The following is a 22659-nucleotide window of genomic DNA, read 5'->3' as shown; positions in this document are numbered from 1 at the left end:
CTGCACTTTCTCTGTAGCGGCTACACTTTATTCTGCACTGTTATTCTTGTACCTTGTTTTGCCAATTATGAAGTAGTCCTATATTAGAAGTTGGAGGAGATTTGTTTTTTTACAGATGTAATGTAGAGAGCCTTTTAACTCATTGCATCATCGGCTGGTATGGTGGGGGTGGAGGGAAGGGGCAACTGCATAGGTTCGGGAACTTGTAAACTCAGCCTCCCCAGCATCAAAAGGTGATACCACAAGAAGGCAGCATCCATGAGGAAGGACCCTTGCCACCCAGGACTGGCCCTCTTCTTATCACTACCATTAAGCAGGTATAGAAGCTATAAGACACACACTCAACTGATCTCTCTGTCTCTCTCTCTCTTTTTCTTTCTTTCTCTCCCTCTCTCTCTTTCTCTCTCACCCCCTCTCTTTCTGTCTCTCTCTTTTGCTGTCTCTCCCCCTCTCTCTTTTTCTTTCTTTCTGTCTCTCTTTCTCTCCCTCTCCCTCTCTTTCTCTCCCTCTCTCTTGCTTTCTCTCTCTCTCTCTGTGTCTCGCTTTCTCTCTCTCTCTCGCTTTCTCTCTCTCTCACTTTCTCTCTCTCTCTTTCTTTCTTTCTCTCTCCCCTGCTTTCTCTCTCTCTTGCTTTCTCTCTCTCCCTCCCTCTCTTTTTCTTTCTCTCTCTCTTTCTCTCCCTCTCTCTCTCTCTCTCTTGCACTCTCTCTCTTTCTGTCTCTCTCTTTCTCTCTCGATCAGGATACTCAAAATAAGTGACAATGGAGACCAACTTCAAAACAATGAGCTGTTGGCCTCACCTGTCACTGTGGCAGGAGCAACATCTCTCCCTCCCTTGTTGGTGAGAGAGAGATGTCAAGGAGTTGGGATAGACAGTAGTTTTTGATGGGCTTTAGATCATGATATCTAGGGGCTTGTTATTGCTTGTGTGGTGGAGGATGGGGGGGGTGATGATTTTTACTGGAACAGTGGGGGAAGGAGAAGGGGGAGGGTTAATGATTTTCCGCTGCTTGTGCATAGCAGTGGGAAGGGGGCTTTGGGGTGCCAACGTTTTCCTGTCATCCCTTCTTTAGGGTTTTCTCTGTTTCATGGATCTGAATCATGGAATGAATCATGGAATCATGGAATGTTTTAGGAATGGCCTTTTCCCTTTTTGTACTACTAAGAAATGTACTTTTATATTTTTTATTGAACCCATAGTAATGTTTTTGTGTATTGCAACTGTCCAGGAACAACTACTTCCCCTCCGCCATAAGATTTCCATTTGGTCATGACCCCATGAACACTACCTCACTTATTCCTTCTCTTTCTGCACTATTTATACGTTTTTTTTATATATTTCTCTTCGTAACTTTCAGTATTCTTTTCTGTACTGCTGCCGCAAAGCAACAAATATCACAACATGTGTCTGTGATAATAAACCTTATTCTGTTTCCCATATTATTATGACGACTTATATTAGCAGTCCTCCAGGAGGACTACAGCCTTGTCGTAGGGTTTGGAGGCTCTTGGCAGGGTCACCCATGCCAAACAGGTCAAAGGGTAAAGGCCAGACTAAGAGTGGTCCACCGGTCCTCCAGGTTCGGGGTGGGGGGGTTCAGTTCAGGGCTAACAACTCTGACTGGTCAAAAAATAGCAAAGAAGTTTTCTCCTTTGTGGCCAAGGGCAGACAGAAATGGAGGGCCTTTACTGCTGCCCTAAATGCCAGTGGCGTAACAGGCAATTAAATAATTATTTTTATTAGCAATGATCATAGGGATATTTATCAGGGTAAAAATATGCCTTCCCAATAATAGGTGGAAGGTGAACCTTTTAAGGTGAAACTGAAGATGAACTTCTTCACTCAGAGGCTGGTGAGGGTGTGGAGTGAGCTGCCAGCAGAAGTGGTCGATGTGAGTTTGTTTGCAATGTTTAAGTGAAGTTTGGCTAAGTTCAATGGATGGGAGGTTATGGAGGGCTAGGATCCAGGTGCTGGTTGATGAGACTAGGCGGAATAACAGTTCAGCATGGACTAGATCGGCCAAAAGGCATGTTCCTGTGATGTAGTGTTCTAAGATTTTATGACTGTACTGGATAAGCCCTGTCACTGGCAAACGCACATAGCAGTACACACAAAATGCTGAAGGAACTCAGCAGGTCAGGCATCATCTATGGAAATGAATAAACAGTCAACGCTTTGAGCCGAGACCCTTCTTCAGGACTGAGAGGGAAGGGAGGGAAGGTGTCGGAATTAATCGGTAGGGTGAGGGGAAAGAGGCTAGCTGGAAGGTGAAAGGTGAAGCCAGATGGGTGTGAAAGGTCAAGGGCTGGAGAAGAAGGAATCTGATAGGAGAGGAGGGTGGACCATAGGAGAAAAGGAAGGAAGAGAGGGGACCCAGAGGAAATTAATAGACAGATGATGTAATTTATGGATCTATTTCTTTTAAAGCAATGACTCCCCTTAGCACTACATATGGACTATTGTCTATGCATGCGCATTGCACTCTCTCTCGCTGCAATGTGAATATACCAGTTAAATCCATCTCCCGCGTGCATGCCTTTATTGAAGTCATATATAGTTGCACAGACGCAACAAATTGGTGACGCGTATGAGTCTGAAGGTCAGAGAATACCACCAGCTGCACTGGCAGTTATGAGACAATTACGAGAAGGGACAGTGAGAGGAAAGAGTTAAACAGTAAGGAGAAAGTTGTCAAGGATGCTGACAAAGGGATGACTGAGAAACCGCATAGAACACAGTGAAAGACGCACAACTATCAAAGTTAAAGTGGAAATAACGTGTGCTGACTTTGGTCGGGAAATTTGACATATTCAATAATGCTAACGAGGCTGGGAGTCATACATCGAGAAGATTCAACTGTATTGTAACATGAACAATGTGGGTGAGGGAAGGACAGGCCTCACACTGCGTAGCTGAATGGCTGCTAGCACACCCAGGCTCTTACACAGCTTAGTAACCTCTGGAAAGCCAGCAAGCAAGACGTTAGACAAAATTGTTACAATTTAAAAAAGTCGTTTGAACCCTAAACTGCTAGTAATTGCTGAGAGATTTAGATTTTACTAAAGGAACCAGTTAAAGCATGAAAGCATTTCTGAATACATTGCAGAACTGTGCAAACTTTTCCAGTACTATGACTTTACGAATGGACTTTCTAATGCATGTTTGTGCAGGGTTCTCAGATTATTAACTGTAATGTTAACTGTTATCTGCATATATAAAATGGCTTCACTGTGGAGTTATAATGAAATGGCTTCTTTGTATGTAACTGATGAGGTATTGCTCTGTTTAGTTGAAATGACTGGGTTATAATTATTGATAACGGAGGAATTAACCAATGGAAGCAATGTTATTCTACCTGTATGTATGGGAACCTGGAGTCAGTACGCAGGTTTTTCAGGAAGAGAACCGAAGAGGAAGGACATACTGGACACGTTCTGGTCGACCACCGAGGTCAGTCCCAGGCGACGAGTTGAGGAGGTCGGAGAAGATCGAATGGTAGACTGAAGGCTCTGATAATTGAGCTCCAACGGTTGTACACACATTGATCGAACTCTGATAAGTTTTGGCACCCTTTTCTTTCTTTTTCTATTCTATCACTATTAATTACATAGTTCCAGTAAGATTTATAAAGTGTAAACTGTAAAACGTACATTGTGTGCTGTCCGATATTGAATGTGCGAGTTTGTACCAGAGTGCATTACGCAGCATCTACACAAAAGGGAGACACAGTTTGATGGATTTTCCCCTAGACAAACACAAGCTGGTAGCCCTAAGCATTACATATATGGCATGCAGAGTCAAAACACTCAAAAGAGGCCAATGTCAGAAAGAGACCTAACCTTAGAACAGGCATTGTCTATTGCAATATCATTAGAGAATGCAGCAGAACTACAGAAAAAGAAGCTAGAATATCAAACGCACGATATGTCCGTGAATGGTGCAAAAATCCAAAAATGCTATTGATGTGGGAAATGATGCAAATGACAGTCGGTTCAAAGAAAACGTTTACAGAAAGTGTTACAGAGAAGATCACACAAATGGAGTGTGCAAGTCAGACAAAAAGCACAAAGCACAACCAAAGAGGAAGTCCCACAGAGTGAAAAGTTTTAAGCACAAAACTAAGCAAATGCATAAAGTGATGGAATGTGAAATAGAATCAGACAACACAGAGTCTGACAAAGGTGAGCTGTTATGCCTACAGCTGGATAGCATTACTGAAGCAGATTACAAAATTATATGGATCACGATACATGCGTCTGGTGCAGAACTGAAAATGGAACTGTCAGGAGCAGGAATCCAATCACAGATCCCCTACTGTACACACAGTGATATTAATTGAGTAACAAATCCCGAGGTGCAAACAAAGTTGGCGTCAAAGTTCAGGCAGAAATCAAAACATCCAGCGAAATCCAAAAACCAGAATCGGTCACTTTATGCATTTGCTTAGTTTTGTGCTTGGATCTTTTCGCCCTGTGGGGCTTTCTCTTTGGTTGTGCCATTTAGACAGACAGAGTACAGATACGAATGCTGGAAAAGCTCAGGAGAATTCATTGGCGCAATCTGACAACAAACAGGTGAAAACACAGGACTGAAATACACCGAGCAATAAACAGAGAGGCAGATGATAGGTGGAGCACAATGAGACACAGGCGGCAGCAATACAGGTAATAATGAGAAGCAGATGAGAGACTGAGTACTCAGTAACACAGGGGCCAGAGCAGAGCAGGAGCGGGGACAGGAGCCCATGGCAATACAAAACCACAGACTGACAGCTAGGGGGAAACACACAAAAAGACAACAGGTCAACTGGAGATACTAACAGGAACTGGACACAGGGTCACTTTGTCTATAATTTCAGAGGCTGGCTACAACAGGTTGTTCTCTAAGCTACCATTAGAGAAGACCTCAGTGGTGCAGGTAAAAAAGTGTCTCCCAAAGGCAAGCTGAAAGTACATGAGACCAAACAGAGCAGTTAGAGCTTGAAAAGTGGAGGGTCAGCACTTTTTGAATGTGACTGGTTGAGAAACATCCAACTAGATTGGCAAACAATCAAAGATCTCAATGTGTCATCAATAGACAACAGTAAGCCAGAGACTGGCACAGTCTCTGCTACTGCGAAAGTGTTTGAGAAGGGGATTGGTAAACTCAAAGACATGAAGGACAGAATTGAACTGAATGAAGCTGCAATACCAAGATTCCATAAAACGTGTCCAGTGCCTTACACACTACGTCCTAAAGTGGATGCTGATCTTCAGAACTTGGAGGCATCTGGCATTCTCTCCAAGGCTGAGTGGAGTGATTGGGCCATGCCCATTGTCCTGGTGATCTAAAAGGTGAAGGCCAGAGCTGTTCTCATACGTGGGGATTTCAACGTGAGCATCAACCCGGTGCTGCGTACTTTGCAGTATCCTCTGCCATGAATAGGAGGCACGTTGGCATCTTTGGCAGGTGGGGAGGGGTTTTTGAAGATTGACTTGTCCCAAGCCTATCTCCAAATGGAGAGTGAGGAATCAAGCAGGAAGTTGCTCACAATCAACACTCACAAGTATTCCAGTATAATCATCTCATCTTTGGTGTCACACCAATTCCAGCAATATGGCAAAGAGCAGTGGACCAAGTGATCCAAGATATCCCAGGAACACAATGTTACTTTGATGGCATCATTGTGACTGGGAGGAATGATGAAGAGCACCTCCAGAACCTCGGTAAAGTGCTTACCAGGCAGAGTGAGTATGGTCTGTGCACAAAGAGAAAGAAATATGTTTTTTTTAAAAGAATGAAATCTCATATTGGGGACACGTTATTGACAACCAGTCACAAGAGAAGAATGAAGCAGTGCTACAGGCACCCAAACCAGAAACTGTGTCACAACTCACGTCATACTTGAGTCTTCTAAGCTACTACCACCGGTAGTAGCGTGACATCGGCAACCGAGAACGTCATCGTTGACAAGACAACTGCCAAACCTGATGCCACTCCACAGGTCCAGAGATGCTATCCTGAAAGAAACAAAGTGCCATCCAACAGACTGAACCTGTGAATTAGTTGTGGACTGTTACTGTGAAAGCATGTTTATTTGGAACATAGTTTATGAAAGGAATTTGAATGTTTTGTTACATATACAGTTTTACGTTACAGTAAACTAAAGGGAGGAGAGGTGTAATGTAAGAATCTATTTCTTTTAGAGCGATGACTCCCCTTAGCACTACATATGGATTGTTGTCTATGTGTTGCGGTCTCTCTCTCTCACTGCAACGTGAATACACCAGTTAAAGCCATCTCCTGCGTGCTTGCCTTTATTGAGTTGTTATATAGTTGCACAGGTGAGAGGAAATAAGAGATTAGATTTGGGGAATAGAGGAAGGGGAGGTGGCGGGGGGGAGGAAGTGTGCCCAGCAGAACAGTAGCATTTCGGTTATTGCAACCGCTTTACACCGCCTGTGATCACTGATGGGGGTTCGATTCCCACTGTTGCCTGTAAGGAGCTTGTACGCTCTACCCGTGACTGCCTCTAGGCACTCTGGTTTCCTCCCACAGTCCTAAAGAGATATCTCACTAGGGTTAGTAAGTTATGGGCACGCCAGGGCAACACTCTTGGGCTGTCACTGGCACAAAAGTGAACTGTGTTGGTCGCTGATGTAAGTGACGCATTTCACTGGACGTTTCGAGGTACGTGTGAGAAATAAAGCCAACCTTTAATCTTTACCGTATCAACTCTGCTCCCTGCAAATACAGTGCATCTGCAATGGTACTCTGCATTGTTGGTTATCAATTTCCCTGCGCACTGTGACTGAATCAGGCCAGCAGCGTTACAAACCATACCCCCTTTGATTCCTTTTCAAATGGCTAAGAGAGAAGCTTTGATCAACAGTCTGTTTTCGGGCTCACAATAGTGGCGGAAAATATTTTATAAAGAGTCGCCTTAATTAACAATCAAAACAACAGAAAAAAGCCCCGTGCGCAGCGTTTTTTTTTAAGCCCCTCCGTTCACAGAAGACTGCCTAACTTATCGCACTGAGGAGCCGGGTGCATAAAGGCACAGGAGGTGAAATGTCGAATTTGTATAATAAAGGGCTAGACAGTGCAGGGAGATTGTTATTTGCAGCAGATGTCCGCGTGATTGTCACTCTGACTCAGCACTAAGCGATAAGCTCCTCGTTACCAGTTGCTGTGAGTACACACTTCGAGCACAGTGCAGCAAACGACTCCCTGTTCTCAAGACAACCCCGTGTGTATGTGTGTGTGTGCGTGCTTTTGATTTTCCGAGCAAACCCACCCTAATCGTTCCAACCTCTCTTTTTTCCCTGGAGCACAGGAGAATGAGGGGAGATCTTATAAAGGTTTATACGACTATGGGAGGTATCAATTATGAGAGGAATATGTGCGGGTTATTTCCCCTCAGAATGGGCGAGGCTAGATTTAAAGATTAAGGATTCGCTTTATGTGTCACGTGCACATTGAAACATACGGTGCAACGTGTCGTTTGCTTCAACGACCGCCACAATCTGTGGCTGAGTCTGCAAGTGCCGTCATCCTTCCAGCACCAACATCGCACGCCCACAACTTACTGACCCCAACCCCTACGTCTTCCGAATGTGGGAGGAATGGTTCAAGTACTTTTATTGTCAAAGAACATACAAATTACGCAACCTTGGCATTTGTCCACTCAGAGGCGGTCAGAAAGCAAGAAACCCAAAAGAATCCAACTAAAGGAGAGAGAAAAAAATACTAGACCAACACCCGATGCGCAAGAGAAAGAAAAAAAAAACACAAATCATGTAAACAGGCAATATTCCGAACCAAATTGAGTCCTCAGATCTGAACCCTAGAGTAGGTGTCGTAGGTTTCGAGTCAGAGGGGAAATATTTAAGGGGAACCTGAAGGGGGAAATTCTTCACTCAGAAGGTGGTGCAAGTGTGGAGCGAGCTGGCAGCGGAAGTGATGGATGCGGGTTTGATTGCGGCGAGAGAAATTTGCGTAATTACAACGATGGGAAGAGAATAGAGGGCTATGGTCCAGGTGGGGGGGCAATGGGACTAGGCAGGATAACAGCTCAGCATGGACCAGATAGGCCAAAGGGCCACTTTCTGTGCTGTAGTCCTCTATCTGGGGTGCAAAGGGATTGGGAGCCCTCATGTAGGAATTAATTTGCACGTTGAGTCAGTGGTGAGGAAGGCAAATGTGATGTTAGCATCCATTTTGAGATGCCTAGAATATAAAAGCAATGATGTAATGTTGAGGGGTTATAGAACACCGGTGAGGCCTCACTTGGAGTATTGTGAGCAGTTTTGGGCCGGTTATCTAAGAAAGGATGTGCTGAAATTGGAGAGGGTTCAAAGGAGGTTCATGAAAATCATGTCAGGATTGAAAGGTTTGTCATATGAAGAGCCTTCGATGAATCTGGGCCTGCACTCACTGGAATTCAGAAGCATGAGGGGTGGTCTCCTTGAAACCTATCAAATGTTGAAAGGCCTCGATGGAGTGGACATGGGGAGAATGTTTCCTATAGTGGGGGAATCTAAGACCAGAGGATGCAGTCTCAGAATAGAGAGACATCCTTTTAGACCGGAGTTGAGAAGGAATCTCTTTAGCCAGATGGCGGTGAATCTGTGGAATTCGTTGCCACGGACAGCTGTGGAGGCCAAGTCATTGGGTATGTTTAAGGCAGAGATTGTTATATTCTTGATTAGTCAGGGTGTGAAGGGATACGGGGAGAAGGCTGGAGATTGGGGCTGAGAGAGAGCAAATAGGTCATAAGGTGTATTTCTGTTTCAATATCTTATGGCTTTATCACTCTGTAACTTTTGGTAAAAAGAAACCTGTACCCCGGTTATCAGTCACTGTGAGTGTTGGTTCCTCAGCCCTGATCCTGTGGATGCTTAAGTTGATAAATTGTGTCTAGTTCAAGATTCTTGTTCGTAGAGTGATCTCGGGCCACTGGAAATCACTCAGCTATCTGGTTGGCCTGGACCCAGCGGAGACTAATGGCCAGAGAGACAGCCGTCCAATCCAAACAAAGAGTCATACCGCTATAAACATGAGAACTTGGCAGAAACACCACTCAGTTGCACTCTGATGATATCACCTCGACTGGTAACGAAACATTTGCAACCTCACCTCCAGGCTTGGCGGGCAACCCTACAAGCAAGCAATGCAGTAGAACTCATCGGTTCATTGCCCATTCAGAATTCAATGGCAGAAGGGAGGATGATGTTCCTAAAATCCTGGGTGTGTGTCTTCCATCTCCTGTACCTCCTCCCTGATGATAGCAATGAGAAGAGGGCATTTCCTGGGTGGTGAGAGTCCTCAGGGAAGGAAGCCGCCTTTTTATGGCAATCCACATTTCCTTTCCTCTATCTGCTTCCTTCTGAAGGACAAAGCATTTCCTTTTTGCATTTTACAAAATTATTTGTATTCCATTACTGCTTTACTCGTCAATTAAAACTAACTCATCTTTTACAATTGTATAATTAATCACAATTAATGTGATATCACTTGACAGCTCAAATTATGCTGTTGCACTAAGGACTTTGACAATGTCAAGTTACATTATGTTATAACGTTAAAAAAGAACACAATACTTTATGATTGTAGGTGGGATTGCCCTGTTGCTATAGAGGGGAGAGCCTGCTATTGTGCCTGGAGAATGTTACCCAGGTTTTCTGCAATTTGGATATGGACTTTTTCATATTCTGTGTTTTCGCCCGATTTTTTCTCTTTTTTTGTGCAGGGAGGAGGGATTTGGGGATTCTCATTGTGCCGCCGTTCTTCGCTTTCTTGGTTTCATGGCTATCTGGAGAAGAAGTATTTTAGAACTGTATACTTTGATAATAAATGAACCTTTGAATAACTAACTTTATGTAGTCATAGTTTCATAGAGCAAAGGCCTTGGCCCAGCTAGCCCATGCCTAACTATTAATTTGCCTAGTCCTAATCCAGACCATAGTCCTCTGTATCCTCATTCATGTCCTTATCCAAGTTTCGCTTAAGCGTTGAAATAGAACCCACATCCGCCACTGGCAGTTTCTTCCAAACTCAAAGATTCAAAGTGCAAAATATGTATGCAGTATACAACTGAGATTCGTCTTCCGACAGACAGCTACAAAACCATGGAACCTATTCAAAGTAAACCTAGCACCCAATGTGTAAAAAAAGAACAAGTTGCACGAGTGGTTCTTAAATGAGTGAAAAAATCAAATCACAGAGTCCTTGAAGCAGTCCAGGAATGTTCAGTTTAGTTCAGTTCACTTCAGTTTAGTATTGGGTCGTTAGCATTGAGTTAGTCTGCCTGCTCAAAATCACACAAATTAGCAATAAAAAGGGAGTGACCAGAAACTAGAAACACATCATAACATAATCTGCAGTGTCCAATACACAAACTGCGTCGATTAAACCTCGCCCAAGACCCAAGACTTCATACCATCTTTCGGCAGCAGCGAGCGAGAGGGAGAGAGAGCCCGGTCAAATGCAGCCACCCTCTGAATGAGGAAGCTCGTCCTCATTCTCCTCTTAAATATTTCACCTTTCACCCTTGACCCATGACCTCTAGTTCCAGTCTCACCCAACCTCAGGAAAGTCAATCTCCCACCCCCCCACCATCCTCATCACATTCTACAGGAGTTGTATTGAGAGCATCCTGAGCAACTTCATCACTGCCTGGTTCGGAAATTGCACCGTCTCGGATCGCAAGACCCTGCAGCGGATAGTGAGGTCAGCTGAGAAGATCATCGGGGTCTCTCTTCCCGCCACTACAGACATTTACACCACACACTGCATCCGCAAAGCAAACAGCATTATGAAGGACCCCACGCACCCCTCATACAGGCTCTTCTCCCTCCTGCCATCTGGGAAAAGCATTCGGGCTCTCATGACCAGACTATGTAACAGTTTCTTCCTCCAAGCCATCAGACTCCTCAATACCCAGAGCCTGGACTGACACCAACTTACTGCTCTCTACTGTGCCTATTGTCCTGTTTATTATTTATTGTAATGCCTGCACTGTTCTGTGCACTTTATGCAGTCCTGGGTAGGTCTGTAGTCTAGTGTAGTTTTTTTATGTGTTGGTTTACATAGTTCAGTGTAGTTTTTGTATTGTTTCATGTAGCACCATGGTCCTGAAAAACATTGTCTCATTTTTACTGTGTACTGTACCAGCAGTTATGGTCGAAAAGACAATTAAAAGTGACTTGACTTGACTTGAAAAGTTTATGTACATTTACTATACCCTTCATGATTTTCTGTACCTCTATCAAATCTCCCCTCATTCTCCTACACTCTAGGGGATAAAGTTCCTAACAACACACATAAAACGCTGGAGGAACTCAGCAGGCCAGGCAACATCTATGGAAAAGAGTAAACTGGCGATGTTTCCGGCTGTGATGCTTCATCAGGATATTCAATTTCCTAACCTGTTCAACCTTTTCCTGTAACTCAGGTCCTCAAGTCCTGGCAACATCCCCGTAGATTTTCCCTGCACTCTTTCAAACTTATTCATATCCTTTTTGTAGGTAGGTGACCAAAACTGTATACAGTACATCTCAAAGCTTATGTTGGTTCCAGTTAATCAACTGATCGATGTTAAGTGTGCTTTCCTATCCATCTTTACACCTTTATTTGGCTTTGTTTGAAATTTGAATTTCAAATCCTTGACACATTTCTTGGGGGCCTGGAAACACTTGGAGGTTTCAAAGCTATTGTACCCAAGCCAGGTTCAAAAAGGGTATGGTGGTATCCTGTTTCCATCCAAGGGGTCAGTATGGACATGGTGGAGGATTAAAAATACCTGGGGATACGAATTGACAATAAACTGGAGTGGTCAAAGAACACTGAGGCTGTCTACAAGAAGGGTCAGAGCCGTCTCTACTTCCTGAGGAGACTGAGGTCCTTTAACATCTGCTGGACGATGCTCAGGATGTTCTAGGAGTCTGTGGAGGTCGGTGCTATCATGTTTGCTGTTGTGTGCTGGGGCAGCAGGCTGAGGGTAGCAGACACCAACAGAATCAACAAACTCATTCGTAAGGCCAGTGATGTTGTGGGGGTGGAACTGGACTCTCTGACAGTGGTGTCTGAAAAGAGGATGCTGTCCAAGATGCATGTCATCTTGGACAATGTCTGCCATCCACTCCATAATGTACTGGTTAGGCACAGGAGTACATTCAGCCAGACTCATTCCACCGAGATGCAACACTGAGCGTCATAGGAAGTCATTCCTGTCTGTGGCCATCAAACTTTACAGCTCCTCCCTCGGAGTGTCAGACACCCTGAGCCAATAGGCTGGCCCTGGACTTATTTCCACTTGGCATAATTTACTTATTATTATTTAATTATTTATGGTTTTATATTGCTTTATTTCTACACTATTCTTGATTGGTGCGACTGTAACGAAACCCAATTTCCCTCGGGATCAATAAAGTATGTCTGTCTGTATGCGCACGCTAGAATTTATGAGTCAAAAGCTTTGCGGGTTGGTGATGAAATCTGATAGAGGTATGATCTTATCTTTGTTGCCATGGTAACAACATGTGGTATTGGTGCTACAACAAGAAATTCAGAAGGCACTTCTCATTGGTTCTCATTGAGTTGGGTATGTTGGTTTAACACTCAGTAGGACTTCTTGAAAACAGCCTAAGTCTGCAGGTCTTCTGAACCTGAAATGGTATCGGTTTACTATTGTCACGAGTACCGAGATACATTGAAAAGCCTTGCGTGCCATCAGGGTAAATCATGGGATACCTAATGATTGAGATGGCAGGAAACAGAATGCAGAATATAGTTTCACATGCACAAGATGCTGACGGAGCCCTATGTATAACCTCTTGCTTCCGCCTCTACAGGGGAGTCTGCAATTCCTTCCGTACCTGGGTTCGAACATTGCCAGTGCTCACCGTGACAGAGTCTGCCGTTCCTCCACATCTGGGTGCAGTTGTTGCCAGCGCTCACAGTGACAATAAGAGGCTCGTTAAAGAATCTGATAACAGCAGGATAGAAGCTGCCCTTGGGTCTGGTGGTACGGTAGCACAGTGGATAGCACAATGCTTTACAGTACTGGTGACCCAGGTTCAATTCTCACCGCTGCCTTTGAGGAGTTTGCATGCTCTCCACATGACCACAAGGGTTTCGTCCCACAATCCAAAGAATTGAATTGAATTGAATTGACTTTATTTCTTACATGCTTCACATAGATGAGGAGTAAAAATCTTTACATTATGTCTCCGTCTAAATGTGCGATGTACAATTTATAGTAATTTGAAAAGAAAAGCAATTGGATCAGTGTGAATTAATCAGTCTGATGGCCTGGTGGAAGAAGCTGTCCCGGAGTCTGTTGGTCCTGGCTTTTATGCTGCGGAGCCATTTCCTGGATGTACCATCTCGTAGGTTAATTGGTCAATGTAAATAGTTCCTGGATAAGTCCAGGGTTAAATTGGAGGATTGGTGGATGGCATGGCTCAAGGGGATGGAAGGGTCTATTCCAGTAAATAAATAAGCTGGTGGTATGTACTTTCAAGCTTTTGAATCTTCTGCCCAATGGGAGAGAGGAGAAGAGAGAATGCCTCATGGGTTTGCATTTGCTGTTGTTGTGGAGAGTCATAAAAATGTAAGAATCCAAAGACTACTGAAGAAGACTAAGCTGTATTTAGAAAGAACAATCGGTTGTTCTTGCTCCCCTACGTTTTCCCTCTAGCTGTGTAAATTACCTCACCAACAACTTATCTGTTTTGTCTTTGAAAGCCACAATCAAATCTGCTTCAAGCTGGTGAATTTTATGTCGTTACAGCTTGCTGTATGCACAGATTTGCTCAGACTATTTTTTTGATTTTTTTTTCAGTCAACTGTTTCCCCTGGGTCTTGACTTTCCACCATCCAGGACAGTTCTCACTCGCTGTTCCCTGCATTATTTCCTGCACCTCCTTCTCATCTCCATCCTCTGTCCCAGGCATTGAGATCCTGGCTTCCCCTCAATATCTCTCATTTTCCCTTCACCTATTGATTCAGAGGTTCGTGGGGGGTGATTGGTTGAGGGGGTGTCAGGGGAAATTTGTTCTGGGGTTCCGGGGGAAATTCCATAAATATTCATTTCATTTTGAAAAATATTCTTAATTAATAAAATCAGAAATTACTGACACATGGAATATAGAACATAGAACATTACAGCACAGTACAGGCCTTTCAGCCCACTATATTTATTACTTAATTATTTATTGAGATGCAGTGTGGAGTAGGCCATTTGGGCCCTTCGAGCTATGGCGCCCAGCAACCCACCAATTTAACTTGAGCCTAGTAAGATAAAGTGGCAGAATTGGGTCATTGGCCCATCGAGTCTGGTCTGCCATTTCATCATGGATGATCCACTTTCTCCCTCAGCCCCAATCTCCCACCTTCTCCCATATTCCTTCATGCCCTATCAACCTTTGCCTTAAATATACCCAATGACCAGGCCTCCACAGCCGCCTGTGGTAACGAATTCCACAGATTCACCACTCTCTGGCTAAAGAAATTCCTCCTCATCTCCATTTTAAAAGGACGCCCTTCTATTCTGAGTCTGTGTACTCTGGTCTTAGACTCCCCCACCATAGGAAACCGTCTCTCCACATTCACTCCATTGAGGCCTTTCAATATGCGATGGGTTTTGATGAAGTCACCCCTCATTCTTCTGATTTTCAGTGAGTAGAGGCTGAGAGCCATCAACTGCTCCTCATTTGACAAGTCTTTCAACCGCAGAACCATTTTCATGAACCTCCTTTGAACCCTCTCCAATGTCAGCACATCCTTTTGTAGCTAAGGGGCCTAAAGCTGCTCACAATGCTCCAAGTGGCAGTCACAGGACAACGTACAATGCCCGTCTTCAGACGGCGGGTGGAAACTGCAGCACCCAGAATAAAACCACCTGGTCACGGGCAGTACATCCAAACTGCTCATAAGCAGTGTCGGGGCTCGAACCTAAGATCAATCCAACCCTCTCCTTCCTACACGGTTCTCTAATTTTCGGTCATCCATTTCCCTAACTGGGGTTTTTTAAAATGTTTGTAATATATGTTCCTCTACCAGCACTCCTGTCAGGACGATCCAAGCATCCCACCACAGAGTGCTTGTCAAAAACCTTTGATGTTCCCCCTCCCCCCCCTATACTTAACTCCAAGCATCTTAAAATCAAGCCCCTCACAACAGCAAATATATATTTCAGAATCAGAATCAGGTTTATTATCACCAGCATGTGTCGTGAAATTTGTTAACTTAGCCGCAGCAATACATAATATAGAAGAAGAAGAGAAAAATGAGTACAGTATATCAATTACAGTATATGTATATGGAGTAGGTTAAAATCGTGCAAAAACAGAAATAATATATATTTAAAAGGTGAGGTAGTTCACGGGTCCAATGTCCATTTAGGAATCGGATGGCAGAGGGGAAGAAGCTGTTCCTGAATCGCTGAGTGTGTGCCTTCGGGCTTCTGTACCTCCTACCTGATGGTAACAGTGAGAAAAGGGCATGCCCTGGGTGCTGGAGGTCTCTAATAATGGATGCTGTCTTTCTGAGACACCGCTCCCTGAAGACGTCCTGGGTACTTTGCAGGCTAGTGCCCAAGATGGAGCTGACTAAATTTACAACCCTCTGCAGCTTCTTTCTGTCCTGTACAGAAGCCCTCCCCCTCCCCCCATACCAGACGCAGCCTGTCAGAATGATCTCCATGGTACATCTATAGAAGTTTTTGGGTGAACTAACTCTCCTCAATCTCCTAATAAAGTTAGAAATATATAATGCGGGCCATGAATATCTCAGTACAACACAGAACAGTACTGCAGCACAGTACAGGCGCTTTCACTCACGCTGTTGTGCTGAACTTTCACGGGCATTCCACTTATGAGTAAGATTGACATTATATCGCCGCATCAGTTTCTTTCACTTTCATTTTTGCAGATTTCAGCGCTAATGCTAACATTCAGTGGACATTCCTAATTGCCACAAAAATGTGTTGATTGTTGTTCAGGGATATTTATTGCCTCTCATCCGTCCTCTTCAACCAAAGGGGGTAACGTCACAACAACTTCACTTGCCCCTTCATTGAAATGTTCCCACAACCTATGGACTCACTTTCAATGACTCTTCATCTCATGTTCTCGATAATTACTGCTTATTTATTTATTACTATTATTTCTTTCTCTTTGTAGTTACACACTTGCTGACTTTTTATTTTTATCGAGACACAGTGCAGAGCAGACCCCAGCAATCCCCCGAGTTAATCCTAGCCTAATCACAGGACAAGTTACAATGACCAATTAACCTACCAACTGGTACATCTTTATACTGTGGGAGGGAGCTGGAACACCCGGAGGAAACTCACCCGGTCTCGGGTTCCTTACAGGCAGCGGTGGGAATTGAACCCAAGTTGCTGGTACAGTAAGGCGTTCTGCTAACCACTACATTACCGTGTCCCCCTGTTGCTCACTGGTTGAACGCACAAGTTGGCGCGGTATGTTCATTGATTCTGTCATGGTTATAATTCTATGGATTTATTGAGTATGCCTGCAAGAAAATGAATCTCAGGGTTGTATATGGTGACGTAGATGTACTTTGATAATAAATTAACTTTGAATTTTGTACTTTGAACCATAGTAGAGAATCTGGAATCAGTAAGCAAATTTCCAACTCTGAAGTATATCAGTGAATCAGACATGTTCTTACAAGTCTCTTCTTAAACTATTCTTGATGAACGTAGAACGTGGAAGCTGTTCAGCACAGGAACATGTCCTTTCAGCCTGTGCTAAAATCAATGCCAAATTAAACAAAATCTATCTGCCTGTCTATCGCAGGCAAAGCCCTCCCCACCACTGAGCACATCTACATACAGCACTGCTGCAAGAAAGCAGCATTATCATCCAGGACCCCCACCATCCAGACCATGCTCTTTTCTTCCTGCTGCCATTGGGAAGAAGGTGCAGGAGCCTGAGGACTTACACCACCAGGTTCAGGAACAGTTATTACCCCTCAATTGTCAGGCTCCTGACCCAAAGGAGATAACTTCAGTCACTGAACACGTAACTGATTCCAAAAACTATGGGCTCATTTTTCACTTTTATCTATCTATTTATTTATTTATTTATCTATCTATCTATTTATCTATCTATTTATTTATTTATTTATTTATTTATTTATCTATTTATTTATTTATTTATTTATTTATTTACTTATTTATCTATCTATTTATTTATCTATCTATTTATCTATTTATTTATTTATCTATTTATCTATTTATCTATTTATCTATTTATTTATTTATTTATCTATCTATTTATTTATTTATTTATCTATCTATTTATCTATCTATCTATCTATCTATCTATCTATCTATCTATCTATCTATCTATCTATCTATCTATCTACTAATTGATTTAGTCATCCATCCTGCCATCTATTTCTCTATCTATCCATCTATCTAGCTATCTGTCTTTCTATCTATCTGTCTATCTATCTTTCTATCTGTCTGTCTGTCTGTCTATCTATCTATCCATCTGTCTACCTAACTGCCTGTCTTTATTTATTTATTATTTACACATCAGGCGGGTGGGGCTCGTCAGCCTTGGACAGCAGTCCGACTAGGAGAAGGAAACCTCTGCTTTTAAACCTCCGCTGCCTCGTGGCCACACCCACCCATGGGAAAGGCTTCGGGAGTAAACCCTGAGGAAGAAATCCAGAGCCGGGGTCCCTAAGGCAGCTTGATGCTGTTTACAACTTCACTCTGGGAACCCCTGCGACAACACTGGTGCCAAGCTGTATCGACGCTTGTCCTTCCCCTGGACTTCCGCTGCATGGGCAACAGCTGGTTCTTCAAATCTTCCCGTCCAGGCTTGTACGCTGGAGAGGCACAAGCCCATCCACCACCTGCTCCCATGGCTTCATGTGACCCTGATTTGTGAGGGGGAGTCCAAGCTGCTCTACACCTTGCTCAAGGGCGACCTGCAGACCAGCGGAGAGAAGGACTGCCTTACATCTCCTTTGGTAGAGACGGTTCTAGCCTTGTCTGAGTTGGTCTCCAGAGAAGATTGACAAGGATGTCGATGGGACTTGAGGACCTGAGTAATAGGGAAAGCTTCAATAGATCAGGACTCTGCCTCTCATTGTTTCAGGAACTTCAATCAGGTCTCGCCTCAGCGTCTGATGCTCCAGAGAAAATAACCCAGACTTGGGGTATGTCCTCTGATCCAGGCAGCATCATAGTCATAGCGTCACAGAGCAGATTCGGCCAACTTGATCTGTGCCATCTAGTCCTGCCTAGCCCTATCTGTCTGTAATTGGATCACAGCTCTCTATATTGCTCTCATCCATGTACCTATCCAAATTTCTCTTCAATGCCCCAATCGACCTGGATCCCCCACTTCTGCTGGCAGCTCGTTCCACACTTGCACCACTATCTGAAGCTCTCCCTTTAGGTTCCCCTTAAATATTTCACCTTTCACCCCTAACCCATGACCTCTAGTTCCCATCTCACCCACCCTCAGTGGAAAAAGCCTGCTTGCATTTCCTCTATCTATACCCCCAATAATTTTGTATGCCTCACAGGGGTTTCCAAACTGGGGTGAACAGACCCCTCGGTTAATAGTAGGAGTCCATGGCATAAAAGATGGTTGGGAACCCCTGCTCAATGAGATCTCCTCTCATTCTCCTAGGCTCCAGAGAATAAAGTTCTAACCAATTCAACCTTTCCTTTTGACTCAAGGACTCAAGTCCCCGATATGCATTCATGTTAATTTTCTCTGGCAACCAGAGGAAACCAACTCTGACAAGAGTAGAACGTGCAAACTCCGTACAGACGGTGGCAGGATTTGGACCCCTATCATTGCTGCTGTAAAACATTGTGCTAACTGTTTGCTTGCTATATCTCCTCTATCCTTCAGTGCAGATAAAGGGTCTCATTTTGAAACACTAACTGTTCATTTCCCTTCCCAAATGCTGCCTGTTCCTCCAGCAGTTTATATGTTGCAAAGGACTATGCAAGGAGCAAGTTTCTCTACACAGAAAGTGACACGTCCCTGGGTAGTGTTGGAAACAGATACAACAGAACTTATTTATTTATTATTTATTTAGAGGTACAGAGTAGAACGGGTCAGAATGTGGGCGCACAACAGAGAGTGGCCTTGCCAAGTTTTTGTCATTCCACACCACGAGCCTCTGGAAGATCCGTCGTGTCTTCTGACTGAGAAAGATCTCCAACCACGCCCTACTCCTTCAATGTCACCAAGAGGTCATGGCCACAATCATCATGAGGAAACAATGGAGATGGATTGAGAAGAGAGGCCAACTTTATTGGACTCCTGGAAGGAGGAGGAGACGCAGAGACGCAGAAGGCCAAAGGCGACTTGGCGCCGTACCATCGAAGCAGAAATGAGGACCCTGATCTGCACCTGGGGCACAATAGAGAAGATGGCCAAGGACAGACAGAGATGGACCCTAACCCAGTTATGGGACAATTAACAATGACCAATTAAACTCCTAACTGGTGGGTCTTAGGACAATGGGAGGAAACTGGATCACCCTGAGGAAACCATTCTCTCTTGGGGAGAACCTAAGGAGGATGCTGGAATTGTACTCCAAACTCTGGTGCCCTGAGCGGAAATGGCATCATGCTAAAGTGAATACGTAGGGGTGAGATACAGATCACATACAAACGGTTGTAATATGGGGTAATATGGCATCATCGTATCCAGCACAGACATAGTGGGCCGAAGGGCCTGTTCCTGTACTGCGATGTTCTGTGCTCAGTGTAGTGTGAGCCGATATTTGATGCCTGATTGCTGGGACGTTGGCACAAGGATACTGAGACGCAAGGTTAAGAATAAAACAATAGAACTGTTTCTGGGTGATTAGCACACCTGGACACGGAACACCGACTCCCAGGACTGAAGGTCAGGTTCTATGATGTTGTCGAGTCTCTCCTTTATATTTATTTTAGTTACTTATTTCAGGATACAGCATGATAGCAGGCCCTCCCAGCTCAGTGAGCTGGTGCCGCCCAATTACACCCATGTGACCCATTGACATACTAACCTGTCCATCTTTGGATTGTGGGAAGAAATCGGAACAGCTAGAAGAAACTCACGAGGTCACAGGAAAAAGGTACAGCATGGTACGAAATCGTAAGCAAATACATATACCGAGGGAGTCTAAGACTTTTGCACAGTACTGTATTTGCCAATGTGGAATGGAGAGCAAATTTGTAAATCTGGCGGGAGCAAAGGATGTTGGGAATGGCAAGAGTGGAGTGCTGTGAGGGGGGGTGTGGGACAGGTGGCAGCGAGTGCCAAGGGCCGAGGGTAATGTGGGTGCAGACACACCCAGCCCTGAAACACCAGGCAAGGTAATTTTATTCAAATCAATTGGTTTATTGACCTTTACGGAATTTCTCTCTGGTGCCTCCCATTCCCTTGCCTCTCCCTTCCCCTTTTCCCAACCATGATTCCCCTCTCCCTGCCCCCTTCCCACTCTCAGTGCCTAAAACTTTTGCACAGTATTGCGTACACTCTTTATAGATAGCTGCAGGAATTGAACCAAGGTCGCTGGCACTTTAATAGCATTACGCTAACCCCTAGGCTACCATGGGAAGCATTAGACAAATGGTCAGAATTAAGAATCTCTGGGAACAAGATTTGCAGACATCAATATCTGAGGAAACTTGAAATTAAATTTTTAAACTGGTTAATACTTCATCACTATGTGCTCATCATTCCTTCTTACAATTTAAGTTGGTACGTAGAGCTCATATGGCTAAGGATAAGCTATCTCGTTTTTATTTGGATATATCTCCCTACTTTGACAGATGTAATTATGGAGAAGCTTCATTAATTCATATGTTTTAGACTTGTCCAAGTCTTGAAAAAATATTGGAAGGAAGTTTTTCTAACTTTTTCCTTACTTTTTAAAGTCAATTTTAAGCCTAACCCTCTGACGGTCCTATTTGGTTTTTTCGCAAAACTGAAGGCATCTGATCTACATATTTTGGCTTTTAGCTCTCTTATAGCTAGGAGGGCACTTTTGTTTAAATGGAAAGATGTTTCTCCTCCTACTCATGCTCAATGCTTATGTCATGTTTAGATTTAGAGAAGATTCGTTGTTCGATTTCTGAATCTTGTCAAGACTTTCAAACATTGTGGGGACCTTTTCTGAATTATTTTCAAAACCTTCAATTCGTTATTTAAACTCAGATGTTGGCTATTATTAATTTTTACTATATAAGAAGGTATTTACCTTCTTTTCTCCTTAATGAACAGCTTTGGTCTTGGTAGGGGTTAGACTCTTTTTTTCTTTTGTAATAAATTAGTATAGTTCAATATAACTATTGGTTAACTTATATGAATACGGGGTAATGTAATTGTTATTATGAACAGATATAATGTAACTGGTAGTTTTTAAAAATCTTTTCTGACCTTTTATATACACTTTCTTGTACTTTGTATTCTTCTATGTAGAAACTAATAAAAATATTAATAAAATTAAAACATAGAGCAATAGAAATACTCCACTGATCATGCAGTATCCATATTTTATTTTAGAGACACAACATGGTAACAGGCCTCCCTGCCTACAAGCCTGTGCGGCCTAATTGCACCCACTGAACAATTAACTTAAGAAACATTACGTCTTTGGAGGAAATCAGAGCACCCGGAGGAAACCCACATGGAGAAGAGGAGAACATACACACTCTTTAACAGACAGCAGCGGGAATTGAACCTTGGGTCGCTGGCGCGGAGACCGCGTTACGCTGACCGCTTTGCCATCGTGCCGCCCTCTGCGTCGACGAGCCGTGCTGAAACGCGGGCGGTGTCCTCTCAGAGCCGATGGCTCTCTTTCACACACAAAGGAACTCGCTGGCTGGTAAAATGTGCCATCTGCTTTCAAGTATGCTGCCTCATAAACCATTTTCTGTGGGATCGCAGTCCACTGAAGTTGTGTTCACTTACTGGAGAAAATCTCACCCCATCCTTGGCAGGCACTGTGCAGATTCCTGAAATAATTTCCCACCAACATTCCGAAACTGGGTTATTGTAAGAGGCAAAAGGAATATTTTAATAAAGTCTTCCACCAACATTTCATCAATATTGTGGTTAGATTACTGGAATAGCTTGCGGATGCTGATGCATTGACAAGAGTTTCTGCTGCAGAACAACAGCTGTGGAATTTAAATTCACGCAATTAAGTAAATCTGGAATTGGTAATGATCGCAACGAATCTGTCACTTGCTGTAAAACCCTATTTGTTTCACCAATTACCTTCACAGGAGGGAATCGCTTGTCCTTACTCAGTCTGGCTTAAGTGGGAGTCCAGAGTCCAGACCCACAGCTATGTAGTTCCTCACTGCTGGGCAATAAACGCTGGTTTGGGAGGACCTCCGTCTGTGGAGGGAAAAGTTGTTGACATAAAACAATGAGACTATTATACATAACTGCAGGATTAGACCATATGGCCCATCAAGTCTACTCTCCATTTATCCCTCTCAGCCCCAGCCTCCTGCCTTTTCCCTGCAACTATAAGGCCATTAGACACAGGAGCAGAATTAGGCCATTCAGCCCATCAAGTCTGCCATTATGGCTGATTTATTATCCCCCTCAACTCCCGATCTCTCGCATTCTCCCTGTAATCTTTGATGCCCTGACTCACCAAGAACCTAT

At 43.7% G+C, this 22659-nt stretch overlaps 1 long non-coding RNA gene across 1 annotated transcript; it reads left to right on the top strand.

Annotated features, from left to right (window-relative positions):
• The first annotated feature begins 20045 nt into the window (after nucleotides 1-20045).
• On the top strand, nucleotides 20046-22078 carry LOC132380760 (uncharacterized). The gene is made up of 2 exons (XR_009507849.1): nucleotides 20046-20120; nucleotides 21544-22078. It is a non-coding gene; the product is annotated as an uncharacterized LOC132380760 (long non-coding RNA).
• Nucleotides 22079-22659: the final 581 nt, after the last annotated feature.

The sequence above is a fragment of the Hypanus sabinus genome, chromosome 24, assembly GCF_030144855.1.
Source record: "Hypanus sabinus isolate sHypSab1 chromosome 24, sHypSab1.hap1, whole genome shotgun sequence".
NCBI lineage: Eukaryota > Metazoa > Chordata > Chondrichthyes > Myliobatiformes > Dasyatidae > Hypanus > Hypanus sabinus.
The sequence above is the reverse complement of the archived record's forward strand: the minus strand, read 5'-3'. Positions and strand labels throughout refer to the sequence as shown.